Source organism: Hipposideros armiger, unplaced genomic scaffold, assembly GCF_001890085.2.
Source record: "Hipposideros armiger isolate ML-2016 unplaced genomic scaffold, ASM189008v1 scaffold_59, whole genome shotgun sequence".
Lineage (NCBI taxonomy): Eukaryota > Metazoa > Chordata > Mammalia > Chiroptera > Hipposideridae > Hipposideros > Hipposideros armiger.
The window spans coordinates 1,535,978-1,563,474 of NW_017731409.1; the positions used below are offsets into that span (position 1 = coordinate 1,535,978).

The window sequence follows — 27,497 nt, forward strand, 5'->3', positions numbered from 1 at the left end:
GATGGATGGATGGATGGATGGATGGATGGAGAGGATAAAGCCCCGTGGGAAGGATTTGCTAGAAATTGAATGAGTAACAAAGAGAAGAAACAAAGTGAGAAGTGAGAGAATCCAATGACGGGGTGGAGGACTCCCAACCGCGATGTTGGTGCCAAGGGGGGTTTTGGGAGGGCCTTCTCGCCACCAACCCTCCAATCTCCATCCTAAATAAACATGCAATCTAAGTGAAAAATAGTGTTTGCTATACAAACATCCTGAAGAAAAATCCCCTAGCCTCTGTCTCATCCAGCTTTCATCTCTAAGTCTTCCTTTAGGGAAACTCCAGAGCTGCCCCTGGTCAACTGCAAGGCATTGTGCCTGCTTTCACCAAATCCCTTCCCAGACCAAATGAACTAGGCTGTGGACAGAGAGGTGAGGGCCTGAAACAAGATTGGAGGAGGGGGGGAAAATAAACTTTAGATTAGTTTGAGAATAGGAAGAGTTAAAGAGCCTTAAGCCTTTCAGTCACTCCTACTCAGGGATTTAGAGTATTAATTACTCTAACAATAGCAAATCATTGAGTGGATTGTCCCTTCTCTTCCTTCAATAAAAAAATGTTGAGTATAGGCTTATTCCTAGGGAAGGTCCAGTGGGACTAGTTCATTAGGGTCAAAGTCAAGGGTTAGGGGTCAAAGAGTTACACCCTCCAAGCCTTGAACCAATGGTGGGGGTGGCTGGCATGAAGGAGAGCAATGCTTCTTTCATGGAAGGTTTTTATCAGAAACCACAGCAGCACAGAGGGACACTGAGTCAGATTTCAACAGCTCCCCATGGTGGAGGCAGGTCACAAGGGGCGTCAAGTAGGCAGTAGGGAAGGGGAGCTGTTCTCAGGCTTCTGCTACCTCTGGGGCCTGCTGACTCACTTGGGAATCCTAGGGCTCCTGGGTAGATCCAGTCCTACAACCTGTCTGGGTGTGTTCTCAGTGAAGTCAGGATTGCCTTTTTTTAAAAAAGATTTTTTATTGAGGAATTGGGGGGTTGGGAACAGTGCTGGGGAATTGGGGGAAGGAGAACAGACAAGTTGCTGTCGTTTTGTTCTTCAGTCTAGTTGTGGAGGATGCTTCACTAGCCCAAGTTGGCACCATCATTGCGCTCTTCCCGGGCGAGGCAGATCAGTCGCCGGCTTCTGGACGGCCGCTCACTGTGGCTGCTGGCCACTCACGCTGGCTGCTGGCTACACACGGTAGCCCATGGCAACCCACTGCCACAGGGACTGCAGCCCACGCCGTCGCCGGCAACTCACGGCAGCCCAGCTCCAGGTTGAGCTGCCGTTCAGCATCTTAGCTGTAGAGGGCAGTGTCACTGGCCCTCATATGTGGGATCCGAACCGGGGCCCTCTGGCATCCCAAGCGAGTTCTTAACCATCGCGCCACTCGGCCGGCCCCAGGATTGGCTTTTGTGTCAACACATAACAGGAAAACACTGGCCTTTTCTCTAAAAAAGATGCAATGTCATGTTCAAGTCTATGTAAGAATAAGGGCGAGGAGGTCTGATTCCCAAAGAAGTCTAAACCTTATCTGAAATCAAGGAAGAAGCCTTAGAAGTAAAGGGAGAGAGAGGGGCTGACCCAATAGTAGTGGTCCCAGAGGCTTTGGAGCTGACTCCCAACGTGGGCAAGGGAAAGGTGCATTATACATGGGGCAAGGGTCAGTGAAATTCTAGGGAAAAATGTCAACCCTACACAGTGGCGAGGCTTGTCATGTTAGAATCCTCAAAGGGGCCTTAAGTGTTCCTTTGATCGAGGACAAGACACAAAAGATACACTGTGCAGAAATAACCTCCCCAGGAAGGCATGTAAGTTTAATGGGTTTTCACAGAAGGGTGGAAGACCATTTCATCTTTCCTCTCTCAGGACGGGGAGCTGGTGATGCTGGACCAAGAGATTATGTGTTCACTTTTGTGGTTTTGAACGTGGCCTAATGTCTTTTGTGGTAGATTGCCGCTAACTCTGGCTCTTCTTGCTCATGGGTCCTTTCTACCATACCTTTGGCTTCCATTTCTAATTCAACCAGGGGGAGGCTGCAGTGCCCAGCTCTGTTGAACTTGCTTTCTTGATCTCAGGACTACCTTTAAATAACTCCACTCTTTAAAAACTCATGATTTTTCCCTTTTTATTATCTAAAATCCTGATCTGTTTACATTTTTCCTTATCATGTTATTTATCTGCTTTTCTAGTTAAAAATAAAAATGTCTTCTCCAGGGAGCATGTATTAGGAGGAGAAAAACACTCCTTGTGTATTGAGCCTTACTGGCCTGGGCTAAAAGCTGAGTCCTTTGTACGAACTTGACCTTGGCTATGATCCCCAGCTGATGGTCATCTCCATGTAGGTGGTCTTCCTCTGCCCTGCTGCTCTCCTAGACCTCACCAGGTGATATCTGTTGCTAAGATCTGGAGGGAGGGACTTGGAATTACCCTATGAAGCAAAACAGCTAAGCCAGGAATTGCAGTATGGGAGTAGAAGACAGAAAAAACGGTAAGGGATAGAGAGGGAACACTATTTGCCCCAGGGCTGCTGCTGTGGTACAGCCTCCTGAATTTGAGCTTCTGATTTATAAGTCCCCAAATAGTCAAGGCTAGGCCAAGGGCAAACAGAGGATGGAGTCAGTAAAGTGATCTGCCTAAGATCATGAAACTAGTGGGCAGTAGGTTGTTCACATTTATGGGCAGCATCAATCAATAACTCTGCAGTATCAGTCAGGTGGGAAAAAGAGAGTTTAATGAAGGGATTATTTAGCATGGTATGGGCAGGGTTTAGGGGAACTAGCAAAGGATGGTGCAATACTTTAGATTTGATAACATTGCGGAGGCAGTACCATCCCAAAGCCTCAATGGTCAAAAAGAAAGAACAGTTACTAGAACCCAGAGAGAGTACCTATAAAGAGAGGGCTGCCTGACAGGACCTGTGACCTTTGGTGGAGAGACAAAACTAATCCACAGTAATTTGGAAGAGGAGGAACTAGGGAAATAATAATCCTCCTGCCTTCCAACTTCCTGCTGTTACTTCCTTTGCCTGAGCACAACTAGAAACCAGAGGTCATAGCAGCCCCATTGATGCTGTATAGACAGGTCAATCCTCTGGGGTACAGGGCAGGGTGAAGGGTGGAGGGTAGATCTGGAGAAGCAAATAGGAGCTATCCAGCCACACGAGAAAACAGGTGAGATTTATTTTTAGTAACCTCCACATTTATTTATTTATTTATTTATTTATTTATTTATTTATTTATTTATTTATTTATTTTTTGCTTCCTTCTACATTGTCATACCTGTTCCTACATGGTTTTCAGATGTTAGAATTGTTATGAAGCCTCCCTACATCCTGGAACCCTCAGCAAAGTCACCAGTGTCCAGTTTTTGGGCCTTCCCTCTCTCACTACTATTTCTTTATCATAACTTTATCATGAGATAAAGATATATTTTATAGAGGAACAAAGATAAGAAATATTGCAGACTTCTGATCATGCTATGCAAGCAGAAGACAATGGAATGACATCTTTCCTGTGTTGAAGGAAAACAAAAATCAACCTAGAATTCTGTATTCAGTGAAATACTCTTTAAAAATGAAGGCAAAATAAAGACTTTATGAGACAAATAAAATCTTAGTGAATTCATCACCAGCAGATCTGCATTACAAGAAATGTTAAAGGGAGTTCTTTATGCAGAAGGAAAATACTTGGATCTACACAAAAGAATGCCAGAAATGATAAACATGAGAATAAATATAAATATAAGACTTTTTAAAAAACTGAAAAATCCCAGGGCTGGCTGAGTGGCTCAGTTGGTTAAGATCTCGCTCAAGAGTGTGAGCTCTGAGCAGCAGCGGTTTGAGTCCTGGCCCGAGCTGAGCAGCCGCTGAGCTGCCAACAGGTGGCAGGATGGCTCAGCTAAAAAAAAAAAAAAAAAAAAAAAAAGGAAAAATCCCTTTAAAATATTAAAGCAAAAATAATAAAGTACTGTGGAACTCATAACATGTAGAAGTAAAATGTATAACAATAGCATAAAGGACATGAGAGTATAGCTAATAAGCCAACGTTGTAGATAAAATCAAATCATTAAAAAGAACTCTCAATCCAAAAGAAGGCAGGGGAAACTAAAAAAGAGACTAAAGAACAGATGGGACAAATAGAAAACAAATAATAAGGTTTTATACCTTCACCAAACATACTGTATGTACATTATATGTACTCGTAGTCCAAATTATATGTACAAATTGTCCAAATACCAACATTAAAACGTGGAGATCATCAAACTGGAAGAAAAGTATGTTAAATGAAACCCATTTAAAATGTAAAAGCACAAATATTTTAAAAGAAAAAGAATGAAAAAAGATATACCATGCAACATTTATCATAAGAAAGCTGGATGACTACATTAATAACAAAAAAGGAAGACTTGAGGAAAAGGGCTATTACCAGAGATAAAGAGGGACAATTTCATAATGATACAAAGCAAAGTTTGTTAAGAAGATGTAATAGTCCTAAATGTGTGTGCCCCACTAATAGAGATTCATAATAGAGCTTGAAATGAAACAAAAAATTGGCCAAACTGAAAAAAGAAATAGACAAATCCAAAATTATAGTTTGATGTTTCATCACTCCTCTCTCAAGAACTGGTAGAAAACATAGGCAGAAAAAAAAATAGAAGAATTGAACAACATTATGAACCAACTTAACTGACATTTATAGAACACTCCACTCCACAACAGCATACATATTTCTTCTCAAGTTCCTATGGAACAGTCATCAAGACAGACTACAATTTCAGCCATAAAAAAAGACTAAACAAATTTGAAATCTCATCACAAGGCAATTAAATTAGACATAAAAACCAAAGATGTTTGGAAAATACTCAAATATTTGGAAGTTAATCATTACATTTAAAATAACCCATGGGTCAAAGGAGATAATGCAAAGATAATTTAAAATTATTTTTTAGTGAAGGAAAATGAAGGCATAACATATCAAAATTTATGCGATGCACCTAAAGCAGAATTTGAATGGAATTAAAAAAATCTTATTAAAACATATTTATTTATTTATTTTAAAAGATTTTATTGGGAAATTGGGGAAGGGGAACAGTGTTGGGGAATTGGGGAAGGGGAAAAGCCAATTTGTTGTCCTTCAATCTTAGTTGTGGAGGGCGCAGATAGCTCAGCTCCAAGTCCAATCTCCATCCAGCTTCCATGAGCAGCTCGCAGCCGCTCAGCTCAAGGTGCCATGTTCAATCTTAGTTGCGGGTGGGAATAGCCCACCATCTCATGGGGGAGTCAAACCGGAAACCATGTTGTTAGGAGCACGTGCTCTCACCAGCTGAGCCATCCTGCCACCTGTTGGCAGCTCAGCAGCAGCTCAGCTTAGGCGCAGCTCACTCACCCATGTGGTAATCGAACTGGTGACCCTGTTGCTCAGAGCTCATGCTCTTAACCAACTGAGCCACTCAGCCGGCCCCCCAAAACATATTTATTGGGGTATAATTTACATAATATAAAATTCACCTGTTTTAAGAGCATGGTTCAATGATTGTAAGTAAGTTTACAGTCATGAAACCATCACCACAATCTGGATTATCTTCTTACTGATCCCTCAAAAACTACTGTTACATTGCTAGTGCAATAAAGTTACAAGTGTCAACTTTTCTTCTTATCCATGTAACCAGCTTCACATTTTAAAAATTGAGAGATAATTCAGACAACATAAAACTCACCATTTTAAAGTGTCCAGTTCAGTGGTTTTTACTATATTCACTATGTGGTGCGACAATCACCACTATCTAATTCCAGAACATCCCCATCACTCCAAAAAGAAACCCCACACCTATTGATAGTCAGTCCCAATGTTCTCCCTCCTCTATCCCTGGAAATCATTAGTCTGCATTCTGTTTCTTTAGATTTACCTGTTCTGGACATTTCATATCAATAGGATCTTATGCTACATGGCCTTTTGTGTCTTGCTTCTTTCAGTTAGAGTTCAGGTGGAATTTTAAAATTTTAAATGTTTATATTAGAAAAGAAGACCCATTTTTGACATGTTTACCAAGGCAATTAAATAGGGATAGAATAGTCATTTCAGCAGGTGGTGCTGAGACCCATGAATATTCATGTGCAGAAGAATGAAGTTGGACCCCTAGTTCATGTTATATACAAAAAGTAACTCAAAATAGATCAAAGACCTAAATGTAAGAGCTAAAAATAAAAAATCTTAGATGAAAACATAACTGTAAATCTTTGTGGCCTTGAATTAGCCAGTAGTTTTTTAGCTATGACACCAAAAACACAAGCAACAAAAGAAAAAATAAAGTGGGCTTCATTAAAATTTAAAAACATTTGTGCATCAAAGCATACTATCAAGAAAGTGATGAAACAACCCATGGAATTGTAAAAATATTTACAAATCACACATATGATAAGGGACTTGTATCCAAAATATATAAATAACTCTTACAATGCAACAATTTAAAAAGACAAACATCCCAAATTTTTAAAATAGGCAAAGGATTTGATAGACATTTCTCCAAAAAGATATACAAATGGCCGATAAGTACATAAAAAGATGCACAGCATTTTTAGTCATTAAGAAAATGCAAATCAAAATCAGGGTGAGATATCACTTCACACCTACTAGTATGGTTATAATAAAAAAGATAGACTATAACAAGTATTTTCATATTCACCACGCTTTTGATCCTAGGCATTTGAATTTAAATTGGGTATAATGACTAGCCACACAGTGGCAGGCCCTGAACTCTAGCCAATTCCTCTTACTCCAAAAATCTAGTCTTGCTTAGAGCAACTGAAATGCATTTTTGAACAGGTCATGGGCAAAAGGCCTTCCATCCAGCCCTCCAAGGATTTTACACAGGCTTTGGCATTTAAACACTAAGAACCTTCCCTGGCATGCATTACGCAGAATGACCCCCAAATTAGTCATGGGGCACACCCAGTGATTAAATGGCTTGGTTCAGTATGCTCACCTATTTGACCATGCTGTTTGTAGATCCATGTTTACTCCTGCAATCCCAACCCCAACCCCGTCTTTCTTTAGGGCTGGGAATTGAGGCACCTGTCTGCTTTCTCTCAGCAGTGTTGTGACCAGGGCTGAGTTCCCACTTGTACTTTTTTTCCCCTTTTTTTATTGCAGTAAAATATACACAACGTAAAATGTACCAGTTAACATTAAATTAACCAGTTTTAAGTATATAATTCTGTGATGTTGAGTATATTCAGACTGTTCACCACCCATCTCCAGAACTTTTTCATCTTCCCAAACTGAAACTCTGTATCCATGAAACACTGACTCTCCATTTCTCCCTGACAAGCCCCTGGCAACTGCCATTTTACTTCCTGGCTATGAATTCCATTACTCTAAGAACCTCATATAAGCAGAACCATACAATATTGGTCATTTTGCCACTTGCATTTCTTGATGGCAAAGGTTCATCTGATTCCAGAGCTGGCCCATGGGACTGACTGGGGGTTTGATGGGGTTAACTAGCCCAGGAGGAATGATAGGAGAGGCCAGAGCACAAAAACAGCCCCAGTCAGAAGCAGGGGCTTTCTCACCCAGACGACAGCTGGATATTCTTTCTGCTCTTCTGCAAGTTGGGTGTTATCAACAGGCGACTTTTCAAGCCCAGTCCCAAACAGGAATTCTCCCCTCGTCAGTCTGTCTCCTGGGCCCCATGGAGACAGCTGGACTTCCCACGCAAGCAAAAGCATTCAACTGTGAGTGTCCTTTCCTAGGTCAGCCTGCTCCAGCTTACCCGTGAAGGAGAACATAAACTCCTTCAGAGAAATGACTGTTTTTCTCTTCCCAGTTATATAGACCGCAGGGTGGAGGACTTCCAACATGTTCCTTGCTGCTACTAGCTGCAATTGAGGCGCTGTATGCCTTCTCAGGTCGGCATGACAATTGTATTTATTTAGCCTGTTCTCTGAATTTCACTGCAAGGATTTGAGTCTCATGCATGATCCTTCCACCAGCTTTTGCAAAATTGAACGAACCATTCATGATTATGGAAAAAGAGAAACTTTCCCTGTTTTTGAGGTAAGGCCACAGCTAGGCTGGAAGCAAGGAGACCTGAAAATGAAGGTGGATCTAATGGGAACTGCGATGTCCAGACCAAATCTGATGGTGGACGACTGAGTGCATTCTGTGTTGGTGCCCAGGCACGAAGACGATGAAAAGCTTCACCAAGTGAAAAGCTTAGCTTTTTCCAATTCCCCTATGAAACCTCCTGTGTGACTACCCTGTGTGAACAGTCATACAGACACGTGGCTGTATTTGATTTTTACAAAACACGCTAATTAGATGATTTTTATATAGCACATTTTCTCCCAGGAGCTCCAGCCTTACCAGGCTTCAGAGGTCCTCCTACAGCAAGGCAGTGGCGTAAGGAGGATGGGAGAAGCCTGTCCCACCTTTGCAGAGACCTAGCTGAAAGAAAGGTGATGCATCACAGTGTTCAGGGTTGGAGGGGTGAGAGGGAGATTTAGAGAAGAGAAAAGAGAGATTTTTCACTGGAGACGAAAAACGATAACAGCCTTTGCTGGAAACGGCAAGGAAGCAATTTACCTGGAGGTTCATAAAACAGGATTATACTCGTTATTAGATATTCAGTGTAGACACCTGGGAGTAGTGTAAGAAAAATAGGCTGGTGGCCCCAGGCTGCTAGTCTGAGGTCTGTCTGTTCTGATGTTAGTCCATCCAGTTTGTAGGAGGGAGGTAAGAGTTGAGGGCCATGGGTGCATCTGTAGAGGGCACATATCATCAGATATTGGGCAGCCGAGCCTGGAATTCCTTATTTCCTGAGCACTGCACCAGGGGCCAGGAGACTAGGGCTGGGATGCGATTCTGCCGCCAAGTATCATTTAAGACCTGGGGCCACTCTGGCCAGTTTTATCATCTATGAAATGAGGGAATAGGACCTGATTCAAACGCAAAAAACTCTTACTAAGTATGTGTAGGCCACGAAGGTGAGTAAGAACTGTTCTTTGACCTACAGGACTACATGACCAGAAGATGGGACACCTACACATACATGCAGATGCAGCTGTAATAGGAAAGAAACACTGCTCTAAGGGAGAATGGGGAAGCGGAGATGTTGATTCCCCCTTTGGAATCTTAGGTTTCTAGGAGGAGGTGGGCAATGAGCTAGGCCTTGAGTGTGGTTGGAGAAGGTGCTGACAGGTGGATAGGGGAGCAAAGCAGAGGAGGCAGATAAAACAAGTGAACAGAATGGAGAACCAGCACACTGGGTGAATGCTGGGTGGCTGGTTCTGGAAGTAGAAAGTAGGTGACTATGATCTGAGCACAGGTACATATCACATGGTAGGTCCTCAGTCAACATCTGCTGAGTGATGATGTTGTCCTTTTCCTAAAATGGCTGCCCTAGGCCCTGCTTTCTCCCCGTTCACCTCACATCTTTCCACACCCATTCCCTTTGTCACAAACTTCTTATAAGGTCCTTTGCACCTGCTGCTTTTATTTCCTCTTCTGAGGCCCTGGCAGCTGGCTGCTGCTTTAGGCCTCTTTCTCAGACCTTCCTGACTATGGTGGCTCAGAAGCCAACCCCATGGCCCCCTCCACCACTCATACACCTGGCTTGGGCTCTCCTGGTTACTCTCTGCTGGGCTTTGATTTTCCTCTCTGTTCAAGTGCTCTTCACCTGCCTCTCTGCCCCGCCAGCCTCTGCTCTCAGCACAACCCCTCTATCTTTCCACATCCTCATCTTCAACCATTACTTCCAGGACCCTCAAATCTCTAGCTACTAAAATTTCCATATTTCCACCTGCCTGCTGGCTATCTCTACACGGACTCTCTAGAGACATCCCAAAGGCTTTCTGAACAAAATTAAACAGATCATCTCCTCTCTAAACCCATCTCTCTTCTTGAGCTTACCTGTCTCAGTTAGTGAAACTCCACCCTCCCCATTGCCCAGGCTCAAAACCCTCAAAATTGTCTTCAGCTCCGTCTTGTCCCTTCCTTGAACATCTGACCAGCCCGTGGAAGCCTGAAGAATCTTTTTTGCACTATGTTTTATGTCCTCCCCACTACAACGTGTCTATCTAAATTCAAGCTCATGCCATCTCTCCCCTTGACCTTTGCTCTCCGCCTTTGGGCCTCTCCTCTTGTGGTCCACCTGCCTTTGGACACAGAGCTCATCATAGTGGTCTGTCTCCCTTTCAGAAACCCACCTGGGACTCTGCACCGCTCATGGCTCCCAGCCAGGGAGAGGCCCTGCCTCTCCTTCCAGCCCAATTCTCACAGGGGATCCTGTTAACATGCAGATTCTGATCCAGGAATGAGGATGGGGGATGACATGGCACGGAAGAGACAGGAACTGATGATACCATCTTGGACCCAGGTAAGTAAGTTAGGTAAGTAAGGAGGTGGAGATGTCAACTGCTCTCAGACTGAGGGAAGGGAAACAAAAGGGTGATGTGAAGGATCTGTTTGGTGTGGGAAAGGAGACATAAAGGAATCCCTGTGGAAAGGCCCAGAACTTCTCGTCAGGTGGGTGGTGAGAGATCTGCTGATGGAAGGTAAGGTGGGGATCTGGAGAGTATGAGGACAATAGAAGTCTCAGGGACAGCAGTCCAGCTGGCTTGCTGGTCTGAGAGGAGAGGGGGACTCAGGTGAGTTGTGCAGCCAGAGTGCTGTCTGTGGCCCCTGCAGGGCCTGGAAGCTGCAGAGTGAATGGGCAGAGTATCCTGGTGGGTCCGTCAGGGCGGGCCTGGGAAAGTCAGGGGCTGAGGGGCCTGAGGGTGCAGATGAGAGCTTGGCTGAACAACAGCTCCTAAAGGGACATGGGGCGTGGTGAGGGCACAAGAGAGGGTGAGAGAGGAGGGGCAAGAGACAGGAAGAGGTGAGAGGAGGAGCGCGGTTGGAGGTGTCTGAGGGGGCCGAGAGGGCAAGTGACTGAGACAGAGCAGAATGGGGGCTGGAGCGATGGGAAGGCCTGGAGGGGCCTCAGCATGGAGGGGCAGGCTGGCCTCCTGGTAGGTGATGAGTGACTGCGGAGGAGCCAGGGCCAACAGTATGAGAAAGGGGAGAGCCCAGGGCCTGGCCAGGGAAACTGCTGTGGAATGTTCTTCTACTCATTAGTGACAGCAGCTGTGGGAAGCCAGGAGGGCTCCCAGAAGCAGAGGGGGCCTGCCCTGTTTTCATTCACTTAACCCCCAGTTCTTGAGGCTCCTTGAGCAAGGTCCTGGGCAGCGATGCTTTGGACTATGCCATGGAGGGGAGGGCATGGCAGGGGAATCCTTCAGCTGCTGACCCTGCCACCCTGCAGCCTGCTCAGGGGCTCTCCGCGGTCACCCCAGCTACCTGCAGCTGCTGTCCTGGGCCAGGGAAGGTTAAAACCCCATCCTGAGGTCAAGCCCTTAGGGGCTGAGATCCCAGCAGTTCCCACTTTCCAGCCCCTGGGACGACCCCTTGTCCCCCAAACTGCGAGGCCCGTTTTTAATGTCCTGGAGCCTGGGGACTCGGCTCGGGAAGGAGGACAGGCCATCAGCACTTCCTGCCTGAGGAGGACAAGCCAACAGCACGGCTGGACACCCGGCTCTCAGTTTGTTCAGCTCAGTTTGATTCTCTTTCTCTCCCTGGTGAGCTCCAGCTTGGAGTTGTTTGCTCTTCATCAGCAGTTTATGGAAATGGTGGTGTTTGGGAAGGAAAGGAGAGGGGAGGGAACTCTCCAGTGCTGTGCTGGTGCCTAGCCGTGTCTGGGGTGGCCTCCGTGGGCACATGCCCACCCCCAACCCTTAGCCCCACAGCCCTTGTCAGACGGCCCCACATGGTGTTGTTTCTAGGCCCCTGGGGACCCATGACCTCATACCACCCCCAGCCAGAGCCATCATGCACTTCTTCCCCCAAAATTAGAATCTTCCTTTCTTGATTCTCTCTGCTCAGGTCTGGGATTTCTGTGCCTTTCAGCCAGGCTCTTTCTCCCTATAGAAGTCTTCGTAAGAAAGGGGCAGCAGGTGCGACGGCCGGCCTTCCTCCCTGGGCAATCTCTCCTGCTGTATCTGCATTGCCAACCCTGCTCTTTCTCCCAGCACCGCGCGGACAGCCTCTGGCTCTTCCTAGTGTGTGTCTCCTCTGTGTCCGTCCTTCCAGCCTTGTGCTCCTCGTCTCCTGCCTGTGCCCAAGGTTATTTGTCTGCAGATGGGGAGGGAAGTTCTAAAGGATTTGTGCAGAGACCCTGGACAGGAGAAGATAAATAGAATTTGCAATAAATCCAGGAGCAAAGTTGTAACTTGACTTAAAAACAAACAAAAGGGCCAGAACTGCACTTAAGCTCAGCAGAAGCCCATCTCGCAGTGTAAACAGAAAAAGGCCGACGTGGGCTGAGGAGGCTTGCTTAAGCCTGGGACAGCAAGGAAGGGAGGGTCTGGAGCAGGCTGGCTGCCTACTTCCTATGGAAGGTAGGGGTTGTGGGGCAAGGTCTTTGTGGGCTCGTTTGTTAAAGGAGAAAGAAGATGCTGGCTCTGCTGTCATTTGCCACTCATTTCCCCATGCCTTACCCCTTTGAAAAGACACTCTCAGGACCGGGACAAGAAGGGTGTTTGTGGGGAAGTGCTTTCTTAGCGTGTTATTGGGGCTGGGGCTGGGCAGATGAAAATGTGGAGCAGTGGAGAGCAAACTGAAGTGCTGGGCGTGAGCTTCCAAGACCTCATTCCTTCCCTGGGATGGGCACACCAGGCGATTCACCTGGATCTCCCAGCTGCTCAGAGGGGCAGGGTGCACCACACTGGTCTTCCCTCAAACATAGCCTGGCCAGCATGGCCCTGGACGGTCACTCTTGCTGGAATCACCATGGCTCACCTAGAAGTGTTGGGCTGTAATTGCCACAATTATAGCACCTTTACATATAATTTTAAAGTGTTTCCACACAGATCCTCTGAGGTGGGACAGATATCATCAGCATTTTACGTGCAGGGAACCTGACACAGAGAGGTAAAAAGACCCATCCAAGGTCACATAGCAAAGCAGCCATTGACCTCGGTCCGTCAGTGCAGTGGAAAAAGTGGGTCCTGAAGTACAGTTCATCATCATCAATTGATGATGATCTTGGGTGAGTTACTTTATCTCTCTGGGCACAAGCTTTCCTCTACATGATCCAAAGTTTAAACACATTGACTGCCGCCCCCTCTAACTCTCTGTAGCTGGGCTTTTCAAAGTCAGGAACCTCAGGGGGACATAGTGATGTGTTAAGCAGTATATCAAGCCACCATTTAAACATGGAAACATCTTTCTGGAGCCTCATTTCTATATTTGGATATTTCTGGAGGGAAAAAAACCCCCAGTCTTTTTCAAAAAAAATTAAGAGGATGCAAAATTCACACTTTAAAAGTCAAACAGGAAACGTCAAGAACATTTTGTGCTTGCTGCTGTCTGTGTCAGGTCCCCTCCCCCTTCCTCCCCAAGGTATGTGTTCATTTTCTCCTGCAGCCTGGGACTAGGTGGGAACCGTTTTCTAATGAGTCTTCGGGGCCCATCAGACAGTGAGTGTCAGAAACCCCTATTCCTGGTGGATGGGCTGTATTCCCTTTCCTAAGGAGAGAGCTGTTCTCACAGCACCTGACACAGTTTTTCTCATCCCAGGATCATCAGAATCACCTGATGAGTTTTTGAAACGTAACCATGGCAGGTCCCTCTTCTGACCAAGAGGGGCAGAATTCCTGTTAGTGTAGTTAGGGCTCTGTGTGTTCCGAGCTCCCGGGTGATTCTAAAATACAGTGTGGGCTGGGAACACTGAGTTAACAGTTCAGACTTGGAGTTCAGGGAATGCCCATGTCCATGGAGGGGCAACAGTGGCTGACAGACAGCTTCCTATTCTCTGCTTTCCCAATACTGCTTAGACTAGAGGCAGATGAGACAGCATCCCAGAAGCCGTTTGCCCCAGTAAAGGAAAGGATGGTAAGGTTGGGAGGAGGGGGAGAATAAGACAAGAAGGTTGTGCTGGGTTGGATACGGGTGTCCCTCCCCAAATTCACGTCCTTCCTGGAATCGCAGAAGGTGACCCTATTTGGAGAAGGGGTCACTGCAGATGTAATTAGTGATAATGATGTCATAATGGAGTAGGGCCAACCCCTAATCCAATATGATTGCTGTCCTTATAAGAAGAGGAGGCACAGACAGGGAGAATCCCATGTGAAGATGGAGGCAGAGATCAGCTCATCAGTGAGGAGATTGGGTCGATGAGCATTAAGATTTCTTCCAGCTCTGATATTTGGCGACTAAAAAGGAGCAAGGAAGGTGGCTTGGCTGGGGGCCATCCCGCTGCTACCAGGACATTTTGGGGGCTGTGTCTGCCTGGACAGGGCTGAGGAAGGGCTGCAGGGGATGCATGACCATGAGGACATGGAGCTGGACCCCTGCTTTCCTCAGTAGGCACAGATGATGAAGCACACTTTACTGGAGGGCCAAAGTGGGCAAATGCCGGCTCTGCCTGCCAGGTGCAACCACTGCTGGGACACCGTAGGCGGTGAGACAGGCCCTGGTGGCCACCACTCATTGCATAAAACTGAAAAATCTCAAGAATATTTTCAGCCCATTTGCACTTATCAGGTATCACACTGGAAAGCCCAGCAATTTGTGTAGGAGTCTTTCCAGAGTGAAGGGTATTTCACAGACTTGGCCTTGTGCAGGGTGAGTTTCTTGGAATTTCAACTTCAGAGCTGGCCTGGCCTCCTTGGTCGGCTTCACCCCACTTTCTCACACAGCCCCAGCCACTCCCCAGCACACCTGGCCGCACCATACAAAGCGACTCTCGAGACACACTCTCCAGTCACAAGATATCTGCGTTCCTCCAGCTCTTTGGTTTCCCCTTCACATTTTTGGGAATTCCATGGCACTCAGCAGCCAGTGATTCTGGCAGTCTAAGAAATACAAAGTTCAGGGCCCGAGGCCGCTGCGGCCTCTGCTGTGGTTTTTCTGAAGCTCCATTTCATTTGGGCTAGAGGTGAACACTTCCCTCCGGAGACGCCGGCAGGCAGGGTCTGAAGCAAAGTTCAAGGAACAGTCGCTTCCACTGTGGCTGGGTGTTGTTCATCTGGCACGGACGCCTGAGAGCATGCTAACGGGCCGGGAACAGCAGCAGGGCCTGTGGACTGGGGGGAGTGGCCAGAGGCAAAACGCGGGGTACCCAGGCTCTCTGTTTCTTCCCAAGGACAGCCTAACAACAGCCGTAATCATTAACTCCCCAAATGCTTTTATTAAAAGTTCCATGTTACCTGACACTTGAATGTAATTAAAACAGAACAACCATTTGCAGTCAACGTTACCTTTTATGACCTCACAGATTTTTACAAGGACGTCCCAGAACGCCTTCTTTCCAAAGGGAAGCCAAGAGGTATGCTGAGGGCCCCAGGAAAGAACAGAGAGTGGAACCCCGAATCTCCTCACGCTCATAAATGAAAAGATGAAAGAAAACACATGTACTGTTTTTAGGGTTATAGACGTAACACGTGGTCATGGAAGACAACTTGGAAGACACAGAAAAGTATAAAAAAATCAAATAGTAGCCACCGCAATCCCACCCCTAGAGACCACTGTCAATGTTCTGGGGTACATAAACCCTTCCTGAGTATGAAAATATCTCTTAACATCTGTATCTTAAAAGTGGAAACAGACTTTGGCACTACGATTCATAATTTCATAAACGAGGCCCTAAAATCTGTTATAGTTCAGGTAAATTTGATATGGGGATCAGTAAAAAGAATCAGATTAATTAATCCACACATAATTGAGGGCCTGCTTTATATAAAGTACTCCATTAGGTACTGTGGGGGATTAGAGACATCTGCAGCACAGCCGCGGGCCTCAAGAAGGTAGAGAGAGGGCCGGCCGAGTGGCGCGATGGTTAAGAACTGGTTTGGGACGCCAGAGGGCCCCGGTTCGGATCCCACATATGAGGGCCAGTGACACTGCTCTCCACAGCTAAGGTGCTAAACAACAGCTCAACCTGGAGCTGGGCTGCCATGAGTCGCTGGTAATGGCGTAGGCTGCAGCCCCTGCTGCAGTGGGTTGCTATGGGCTACCGTGTGTAGCCAGCAGCCAGTGTGAGCGGCCAGCAACCACAGTGAATGGCCTTCCAGAAGCCGGTGACTGATCTGCCTCTCCCGGGAAGAGCGCAATGATGGTGCCAACTTGGACCAGTGAAGCAACGTCCTCCACAACTAGATTGAAGAACAAAAACGACAGCAACTTGTCTGTTTCCCTTCCCCCCAATTCCCCAACACTGTTCCCATCCCCCCAATTCCCCAATAAAAAAAGAATCTAAAAAAAAAGAAGCGTAGAGAGAGAAGACAAGTAGATGTGCAGCGTGGTTTTTGATATTTGTATCCTCGGCAACTAGCAAAGCTCATGACTGGGCCCTCATAATGGTTTGCTGTGTTGAGCTAAGTGGTGCCCATCACAGAGGCTATTGCATTATTCATTCACACAATGCTTATTTACCTTGTGCCTGTTATTGATTCAGGGGTGAAGGGGTTTAGGTTTTGGAGCAGGGAACCATTGTGATGAGGGTGATGTTTTGGGAGATTTATATGAGCTCTGGCTTTCCAGATGGATGGTGTGACAGTTAATTTTGTGTGTCAAGTTGACTAGACGGTGGTACCCAGGTATTTGGTGAAACACCAGTTCAAATATTGTTGTGAAGGTATGTGTTACATGTGATTAACATTTAAATCAGCAGACTTTGAGTAGAGCAGAGGACCCTCCATAGTGTGGGTGGGCCTCATCCAATCAGTTGAAAGCCTTCAGAGAAAAAGACTGGAGTCCCCTGAGGAAGAGGGGATTCTGATCTTCAGATTAGAGCTCCAACATCAACTCTTCCCTGAGTCTCCAGGCTGCTGGCCTGCCCTCTAGATTTCAGACATGCCAGTGTCTACAATTGCATGAGCCAATTCCTTAAAATCTCTCTCTTTATATGTATGTGTATGTGCATATATGTGCGTGCATGTGTATCTTCCATTGGTTCTGTTTCTCTGGTTTTGTTTCCCTGACTAGTACAGATGGGAATGGAGGAAGACAGGAGTAAAGAGGACTGCCTACTCAGGGGGGGTGAGAGAGACCAGTTCAGCCTGCCAAGATGCTGAAGGGCAGCAAACATGTGTGTGTGAGGGTATATGTTTACGTCTATGTGTGTATCAGTATGTGTTTGTATGTCTATGAGAGTATGTATGTCTGTGCCTGTGTCTCTATATGAATATCTATGTGTTTGTGTATCTCTACATGAGTGTGCATGTGTCTGTGTATATGAGTCTGTATGTCTGTGTGTGCTGTGTCTCTTTGTATGTTTGTGTGCTTCTATTCATACAAGTGAATATGTGTGTCTATGTGTCTGTATCTGTTGGGGGATGTAGGCAGGGGAGGAGTCTGTCCTGGTGCTTTAGAAAAGACCTCTCTTGCTAGATGTTTCAGTCAGTTCCATTGGTTTGCTGGGAGCAAGCGTGGAAGCTGGGTTTGGGAACCAGACAGGAAGGTGGACAAGTAAGAAGGCAGGTCCTGTGGTGTATGAAGAGGGAGCAGCCCACAGGAAGTGGATAGGAGACCTGAGTGGATTTGGGGAATAAGACGGCCAGAGGTCAAGGTGGTGCACAGAGATCTGTGGGGCAGCTCAAGGTCCAATACATCACACCTGCCTTGAGTCTGGAAGTTTCCGGCCAAGGACAGGATTTTGCAAGGTCCAAGCAGTTGGGACAGTAAGGGCCTGCACTGTGGTGATGGAGGGGGATAGCTGGAGACTGGGCTCCATGAAAATGAAGAGAAGTAGGATAGTCAGGGTAGGGAATTGGTTTGGGGGCAATGATGACTTCAGTGTAGACCTGTTGGTATTGAGGAAACCACAGAATAAGACTTTCAAGGATGAGGAGTGTTTTGTGAACAGTATCATGCTCCAAAAAGGACAAGGAGAATGAGGAGTGAGAAAAAGCCACTGGGCTTGACAATTAAGTGGTCTTGGTAACCTCAGGGAAGGGTGTGGAAGCTGGTGTAAGGGAAGGAGGCAGAGGGTAACCTTGGTAGGAGGGGTATATCTGTTGGACTGTACTATGATATATAAAAATGTGAACAACAACAGGATAATAACATGAGTGGACAGCAGAGCTGAGTGATGGGAGCCCTGTGCATATCTGAATAAAGAATGAAACTCAGTCATCAAGGTATTCAGCCCTGATCTCATTAAGTACTTCCTCTGAGGGTTAGCAAACTATTATCCTTTAATCATGCCTTATATTTATAAAGACCTGTCTCCAAAGAACTCCAAGTGCTCAATAAACATTAATTAATTCACTCTCCTGTTCTCCTTTAAGGAAAAGTTGGTGGCAGGTATCATTATTATGTTTATAGGCATGGAAACTGTGGCTGAGATGAGAATGACACTGCCAACCCAGATCACACAGCTAGTTGGGGTGGGAGGTGTACCTGGCTCTAGCTCGGTTCCTGCTAGACCCGTTCCTCAATCCCCCACATCTTGTCAGGATCCCGAAGTTACTGGCGAAACTTAGCTGTGACACCAACTCCAGGGTCCAATACTTCAGGGGACGCTTCAGGGGACGCTGCAGGGTCCCTGGGCCAGCCAGCCATGGGGCTTGAGAATGGATCTTTTGGTTGCTCAGTCCTGGGCCATGCGGGGACCTAAGCAGTTTACTCTGCTGAGTCCTTAAGGTCACAAGCAAATGCTGAGTGTAAGCAACAACAAAATCACTGAACTCCAGAAAGCACATAGTTTTTTGTTTGATTCATGGGTGCCCTCATACAAAAGACTCTCTAGTGCCCTCAAGTAGGGCCATAGCCCCAATCCTTATGCTTCGGGCTGTGCAAGATCCACCCATTTGCTCAGAAGCAAAATGATCTCTAATACAAAGAAGAATCAAGGACAGCCTATTAGGAAGATGGTTTGGTCACCTAGGGTGGTGAGCTTGGGCTGTATCAGACCAAGAGATGAAGGGAATCTCAAAGGTCCCAATGGTGGAGGTGGTCCGCAAAGTCCCCAGCCGTGCCCCAGACAGCGCAGATGTAGGGACCATTAACTTAAAAGTCATGCTGTACTTCAAGGATGGGGCCTGCCAACACCTGCCAAGCCCTGTGAGCTAGCAATACTCTGGCTCTTAGCTAATGAGGACCGGACCGGCTCTTCTGGGATCAGCTAAGCAGTTCACATTCCCAATCCAGTGTTTATGTCACTTGGGTGGACCTGGGAAATTCAAGGGGTCACCGGCGTATTGGCCCAAAGCCAGGGTTTAATTAAGCCCTAAATCTCCAGTGATTCCACCAGGGGCCTGATCCCCGTGAGGCGAGCCAAAGGGAGACGTATCCTACAGAGCAGTGGACTGGCTTCTTTTCAGTGTTCCCCTCAACCCATTGTTTGAGGGAGGTCTTGCTTCTTAGTGCGAATAATCTCCTCAGAGTCACACAGCGGCCTACAGAAAACCAGAGGACCAGCCCCGCGCTGGAGCAGCTTAACCATGGCACCTACCACGGCACGTAGGGTGCTCCCCGCGTTTGTCTGCTGTATGCTGTGGAACACGGCTATCCACGGGGAAAGGCAGGGTAGAGTAGAACAGCAACACTTTCATTTTGGGGTTTCTGTTGAAGAATCCTTGTTGTTTAGTGAGAAATTACCAAAAATATGTCTTGTTCAGGAGACAGAATGATTAGGGCTGACTATTTGAATTGAGAGGCCCAGAAGTCCCCGCCACCTTGCAGGGCAGAGGCCTGGGACCCGCAGGCCAGGCCTAATTTCTAGGGGACCAGCAGAGCCCTGGGAAGGAAGAAGGGGGGTGTGAAGTGCTACCTGGGACTTTCAGGTAACTTCTGTCTTCTCCTTCATGTCCCCAATCCCTCTTTCATAGCCCTGGAGAAGAAAATTTCAACTTCTTACAATGAAGGTGAAGACGGCCAGAACCAGAATGGGCAATCACGGTACAGACCTGCCGCATGTCTCGGTGGCCAAGGGTGAGAATACCATTCCCACAGAGCGGAGTGATCAAGATCACGGGTGCCCGTTTAACGGAGGTGGGGCTGGTCAGATGGAAGATTGTGGGAAGAGAGCTGTGACATGTCTTTCTCCGGCTTTCTTTTTTCATTCGAAGAGAGCAAAGGGTCAGTCCTTAGGTCTTGGAGTCAGATGGCCTGAGTTTGCACCTTGGAAAATGCCACTTGGGAAACTGGTTCCATACTATTTGGCAGCCTACAAGCCCCACGGCTCCTCTACTTGCACTGAGGCTAATGGGTTTCCCAAAGAGAGCAGGACAAGGTTTCCACCTCATGGCATCTCCCTTCTGTTGCATGCAGCAGGGGAGGTAGCATGCTAGCCTCCTGGGTGCTTATAAAATGAGCCATGATCCATAATGTTAGGACAGCCTCTAGCATGTAGTAAGTTCTGTGTGTCAGTCCCACCGCCACCACCACCACCACCATCAGGGCTCCGATTCTCAGTCTGGGGCTGGCTGGATATGGAGACCATCCACACTGCCAGAGCTCCTGGCAGCCTCCCTGTGTTCACAGAGTGTGGGAACAGGGCACTGGCCTGTGTCTGATGGTCAGCACTGCAGTGGGTCATAAAACAGCGGCAAAGGGAGCGGCCGGCTGAGATAGGGCTCTGGAGATGAAAGGCGCGGTGTTTGCCTTTCCAAAGTGCCGCTGTGTTCCTGAAGGCCTGCAGCTTCCTCTGCCCCGCTGGGCTTTTTTTTTTTTTTTTTTTCTTCCCAGTTCCTCTCAGTGATATCTTAAGAGGCAAACTTCCAGCACTAACAGGAGGTCTTTTGTTCTCATTTTTCTCTAAGTGGACTTTAACCCAGTTACGACAGATGAGTCACTGTAAAAACAAACAAATAATAATACTCCATTTTCTTAAAGGCTCTTCCATGCTTGCTGACAGAAAAGGGGGAACCTGACACTGCACTGGGCCTGTGGGGCTTCTCCCCACCCCAACCTTCTGGAGGCACAGCCCAGGAAAACCTTCCAGAACGTGCTGGCGACCAGCACTGTGGAACTGCTCAGCGAGGCTCTGGCTTGTTTTGAATTTCATCTGATTTGGGGTGGCCCAGGGGCTCCGGGAAGTTTGGTCTCAACACAGTCCTGCTTAAGCTTTACACTCCTGGGTCCACCACAGACTAAATTCTGGACTTGCCTCCCTTCACACTTTAGTTTCTTTCTATGTGAAACAGGGGTATTAGATACTCTATGATTTTATCAGGAAGGACTTTGCAATAGAATATATTCTGCTTTGTTAGAAGACGCCAGGGTATGCTAAGTGGACAAGTGCAGCTGGCCTCCATTCACTAAAAGTCCATCAGACACTATGTGAGGCACTGGGGTTACAGAGATGAGAAAGAACCACTCATTGCCCTCAGGGAGACAGATGTGTAAATAAATAAATGCAGTAACTTCTGAGACATGTAAGATGGAACATGTGCCAAGGGTAGGGGTGGGGTCAGAAAGAGGATAACCATTTGATCCTGGAATGTTGGGAAAGTCTTCTTAGAGGGCATGGCATTTGAGCTGAGTCTTGAACCATGCATGATGTTCATCAGATGCTTGGGTGACAGGGGGGCAGATATGGCAGGCAAAAGGAGTGAGGAGCTTAACCAAAGGACATGGTGAGTTTGGACCCACCCGTGGGCAAATTCTCTCTAGTCTCTGTCCAGGCATTTTTGCCTGCATGCTTAAGTGGAGCTGGACCTTTATTTCCCCGAGAAGGTGCTGTCCCTGGATGAACATGCTGTTGGCCTCAGGACTTTGGTCCAAGGTATCACCTGGCTGCATCAAACCTTAAGGCTTGCTTTGGGGCCACAAGCAACCTGGGCTGATTGCTGGAGAGCACAGCCATGGCTCCTGATGGATGATGGTGTACACGTTCTCCAGGAGGTTGTCACCCACTGTCACAGCCACTGTGTCCTGACTCCCTGGAGCTCAGATGCATAGTGAAACACGCTCATGTCTATAATGAAAATATCAGTACAATTGCCTGGAAAACTACTCATCCTCAACCCCAACTTACGAGTCTCCTTTACTGTGAAGGGGCCCCCGAAGCCGTGGGTAGCATGAGCAGCACTCATCTTTGTACTCTGTGACACTGTTTTTTTTTAAAGATTTTTATTGGGGAATTGGGGGATGGGAACAGCGCTAGGGAATTGGGGGAAGGAGAACAGACAAGTTGCTGTCCTTTTGTTCTTCAGTCTAGATGTGGAGGACGTTGCTTCACTGGCCCAAGTCGGCACCATCACTGCACTCTTCCCGGGTGAGGCAGATCAGTTGCCAGCTTCTGGATGGCTGCTCGCTGCGGCTGCTGGCTGCTCATGCTGGCTGCTGGCTACACACAGTAGCCATGGCAACCCACTGCAGCAGAGGCTGCAGCCTATGCCGTCGCCGGAGACTCACGGCAGCCCAGCTCCAGGTTGAGCTGTTGTTCAGCATCCCAGCTGTGGAGGGCAGTGTCACTGGCCCTCATATGTGGGATCCGAACCGGGGCCCTCTGGCGACCCAAGCCAGCTCCCAACCATCACGCCACTTGGCTGGTCCTCTGTGACACCTTCTTACCTTGCTTTAGGATCTAACCACAATCTATTGTCATTTGTTTCCCGGAGTGCCATCCTCCTAGGCTGTGAGCTACTGGAGGGGATGGTAGGTAATGCGTAGTATTTGGTTCCTGTACATACAAGGTATTCAATAGATATTTGTTAAACTGACATATGAACGAGTGAACAAGGTTTGAGTTGGTGTGTCTTACATAGTCTAAAAATGTTATCAATGGAAAGCTTCGTCTTTATCATCTTCTGTTAGAAAATGGTAGGGCCTAAGCATTTCCTTCTGAGAGCACCACTTTTGCATAAGTAGATCTCTCTTCCCCAGAAGACTCTTGCTGTTGAGAATTTAGATTTAAAATCAGATTGAGCCCACATTGACACTCTAGGGCAAAGGGGACCCTAGTCTATTTTTTCAAGCTGACTTACCTGCTTTAGCAAATCCTGTTAACTGAAACACTGAGGATCCTTATTAAATCTGTGGGGTCTGCACCCCCTGAAATGTAAAGAATATTTCTGCTGTGTCAACCATCTGAAAAGTGAACATCTTCCCATCTTGTGATCTGGAAGGATAGAGTAGGGTAGGCTTCCTTCCATCTCTCTCTCTCTCCCCCCCCCCTTTCTTTTGAGGAGTCTTATCAAGGGTCTGGGGTGGCAGAAGCCTTATTCTATAGGGGAAGTGCTCCTTGGCTGGCCCTTCCCCGTTCTCTATTCTGCCATCCTCAGATGTCACAGGAAATCAAGAGCAGATGACAGAGAATGATTCCAGTGCTGGGGCTGAGTAGGCCTGGGCCCCAGATTCCGAGCAAGCCCAGCCCGGCCTCAGCTTATTTCTCTGCTTTGGGAGAACTCAGGCCCCTGCCTCAGACCTGGTCTCCTGGGGTTGGATGATGGCTTTTAAAGGATGAGTAAAAAATTCCAGGAATAGGTCTTAATGACAGTAGCTGGTTAATTACTTCTGAGAAAATGGAAATCTTGGTCTCCTGATGTGTGCAGTGACAGGCACAAGAGGAATTTTCCAATACAATAGGGGCATGAATTTTCCAAGGGTGACTGAGAAAAGCCACCATCTGACCATGCTCCAGAATTAGTTACCGTGGCTCCCCTGAAGCGGTAGAGCCAACTGACAGGCACAGAGGACCAGAAGGACAGCAGTGCTCCTCACTACCTTCTAGGGGTGTCGCCAAGATCTGCCACTGATGGAAATGGAGGCTCCTGCACAGCTGGGACACTGTAGTGTCATTTCCCATGGTGAGAAGGGAGATGATCTTGACCATTCTGCTTCGGAAGGAGGTGATGATGAGGAGCAGCTAAAAGCTAGATGGGTTCTTTAAATCTGTGCCAGAAATGGTGTGCATCAAGGCCTCGATTCTGCGGCAGATTTTACAGTGGCCCAACTGTTTCCTTCTCTGAACTCATTGATTACTCCTTTCGTCCACTTTCTGGCACTCCTCTATGCAGACAACTGTCCTACGAACTAGACAAACAAAGCCGAATTGTCTTAGTCCCTTAGTTTCGTTCTCTCCAATTCCCTTCATCTTCCTTCCATAAAAGGAGAAGGGTTATGGTTTTCCCAGCCCCTTCCCTTCTCACTGTGACAGCAGATTTTCAAAACTCCAAGGGATCGGATGCTGTGAAAAGGCCGAGGAGAAGGGGTGAATAACCCTCGTGTTTGAAAGCCCATGGAGCAGCTGTTGACGGTTATAACTGTCCTCTGTGAGCCGCTATCCCCTTATTTAAGATCCCTTGGAGAAGCTCATTCCCAATTAGAAAAAAATAATGGTTTGGGTACGATTAATTCCCAGCGCTAGGTGGAAACGAGACCTTTCCAAAGCTGTTTAGGACACTGGCTACTCCAGGCCTCTTGCTCCATTAGTATCTGTTGTGGGAAGGACTGAGGAATTTGAATCTCTGATATAAAATGGAAAATAGACAGGGGATAAGAAACAGGAAACACATCTGCTGATCCCTCAGATAATCTTTTTTTTTTTTAAATATAATTTTTTCCTGAGTTTGGAATGTTATATGTTCATGGAAGACAATTTGAAAAATAGAGACAAATCCAAAAAAGAAAATAAAAGTCAAGCCAAATTTTATTACCCAGAGATAGCATGGCTATTGTTTTTATACACATCCCTCTAGTTAAAAAAGCGTACACAATGTTTTTTTCTTACAAGACTGCTGTGTTCTGTGCATACTGCTTTATAATCAGCTTTTTCCCCATTAATGTTATGTTGTGAACATTTTCCCATGAGATTAAGCTTTTTTTCTAGCACATAATTCTAATGACTGCCTAGTATTCCATCATACAGATATTCATTGAGCTAATACCCTGTGGGTGAAGTGAACATTACGATTGTGTCTACTTCTTGCTATTATAAATAACATAATGTATACATTGGGGAGACTGACTCAGGCTGTTCCATTGTCCTGGTCATAAGTCACTTAGTCCTTCCTCAAAAACAATTTATCATTTTGCGGGCCAGAGAAACTGCATCACAGTTGACTTCACAATCCTTGCTCAGAACACCAGGACAAACTTAATCTACCCAAGCTGGCAGCAGTCCTGAAAGTTCTCTGAATTCCACAGAAACCGCCACCAATGAATGTAGAAAGACGGTTGAGCTCAACTCATGTATTCATAGGTGCATTATTTCAGGCAAAACAGTGTCCCTTTGACCCTAGGCATCTTTTCAGCAAGGAAGTCAAGCTCATTGTAATAGCGGTAGAAGCTCATAATCAGCAAGGTAAATCAGTAGAGGGAACTGGAAGCATGCATTCAGGAGTCAATCATACATCATTTTAAATCATCTTCCATGTTTAGTATTTTTGGTGTCACCGTTCTCCTCTGTTAGAGTAGGTAACCAGGAGGGGAATAGAATAAAGGCCCAGGGCTCCTGACATTCCAAGGAGTCCCCCAAACATTGTGCTTGGCAGAGGGGAAAGATGAGCAAACTCCCAGCTGAGAATCTGGGACAAAATCTAGGCCATCAGTTTCCTGGTTCAGCTCAACTTCAAGAAACTCAAGCTGCCACATGGGGTGTGCCTTAGACACCTCCTGTTTCCATATGGCTGGCACTTAAGCCTGGCAGGAAGCCAAGGAGGAAATATGCTCAAGGTGGAGGGGATGTACACCTGGGAGGTCGGGTCTGGGTGGGCCAGGTCAGCGGGTCGCCTCCCACACCATTGCCCCCTTCTCATCCCAGTGGCCTTGCACACATCTTCAGCGGTCATTGGGTGATGAGATCGTGAAGGCAGAGGTTCTCATCTCAGAGTCTAGACCCTCTCGCCATCCTCTGAAGCCCTGTGGCTTCCAGAAGAGGCTGGTCGAGGGAGACTTCATGGAGAATGACTTTAAAGGGAATGTCATGGGAATATACACGATGATTGAAATGTGCAAAGAAGTTTGAAAAATTAAAAATAGGTGGGGAATACTGGCATGTGCACAGGCACACATATTCACTCACTCACTCACAGTTTAATGGGGTTTCTGGGAGGGGAAATTGTGGTCTCCAGTGCATATGAAAAGTCCCTCTTTGAAGAGAGTTGGAACGAAGAGCTGGAACAATCACAAGATTCCCCCCCCCCAGCCAGGCAAACATATTTGTCTCACCTCCAAAAGGCAGGTGTCCATTCTCAGTTGCTCTGTCACCGGACACCCTTGCCCAGTCTGACACAGTCCCATGTCCACAAAGAAAGTACCCCAGTGAGCCATTCCTTTCCCAAGCTGCTGAGGGGTCTTCTGAAGGATGGAGAAGACTCTTTCTGGGCTGATCTAGTCCTGGCTGGCAAGCTCAGCTGTCTCCTTTCCTAGGAAAGCAGGCAGGGTTTCTAGGAAAGAGTTACTGTAACAGAACATGGCTGCCTTCCACCACCTCCTCCGGCCACCCCCGTCTTTCTTCCAAGCTGGAGACGGAGGTTGGGGAATTTTACAGAGTGGATGCTGGGAATAGTTTAATATTCCTGTCCTGGGTGATTGAGAAGCTGTGCAAACACAGCAGTAGCCTCCTTTCATGCCTGTGATTGTACAATAGTGGCCCCACTCTAAATACTAGTCCAGAGAAATTCTACCAGGCACCTGCGTCTTGGTCTCTGACAGTTAGAAAGAAAGAGCCCCGTGACTGCTTGCCAGTCTGTTATTCCAAGGATGTGAGTTCTCTTTCTGTCCCATCAGATTTCATCTCTCCACCCCCTTGGAGAAGACAGGGACAGGCCCTAATTGGTTCCTTCTGCAGTCTTCTTCTCCCTACCACTGGGACAACTTGCCCCCTACTTACAGCCTCTGCCTAGCTCAGCCTCAAAGACCTGATGTGTTCATAGGCTGAGAGAGCTAGAAAACTGACCCAGAGAGCCAACCACAGTCCAGGCCCTGCTCTAAGGGTATCTAGTGTATTAACTCATTTAGTTCTCATATAACTCTATGAGATGTGTACTATGATTATTATTCCCATTTTCCAGATGGGGATACTAAGGACCAAAGAAGTCCATTAACTTGTCCAAGTCACACCGCTAAAGAGTGTCAGAGTGAGGATATGAACCTGGCAGATTGGCTCTGGGGTCCTGCTCTCAAGGCCACACTGCAGGTGGAATAAAATGGCTTTGGTTCTATCTGTCCTGCTGCTGGCCCAGATCTGACTTTGGACCTTAGTCTGACAACAGATAGGATGCTATCTGGCTCCTGTGCTTGGGTTCCTGCTTTGGAGACCTCCTAGCATGCTCATCCCTCTAGGATACTGTAGGATACCCTATTCTTACCATCCCCTATTTCAAGTTCTAGAATCCCATCCTGAGCCCATTCTGATGGTCTTGGCCTTGGGCCTTGCTGGTAGATCCTAGAGGGTAAGATCAATGTCTTACTCAACCCTGGGTCCCACACAGAGCACCTACTGCAGCACATAACACACAAGAGGCATTGAGTATACATTTGTTGAA

General features: G+C 46.9%; 1 long non-coding RNA gene across 1 annotated transcript in view; it reads left to right on the top strand.

Moving 5' to 3' along the window:
* Positions 1 to 20,287, top strand: part of LOC109382096 (uncharacterized) — a 29,454-nt gene extending 9,167 nt beyond the window's left edge. Inside the window, exons 2-3 of the long non-coding RNA XR_002123877.1 lie at positions 10,222 to 10,399; positions 19,893 to 20,287. This is a non-coding gene — a long non-coding RNA (uncharacterized LOC109382096). The remainder of the gene's footprint in view (positions 1 to 10,221; positions 10,400 to 19,892) is intronic.
* Positions 20,288 to 27,497: the final 7,210 nt, after the last annotated feature.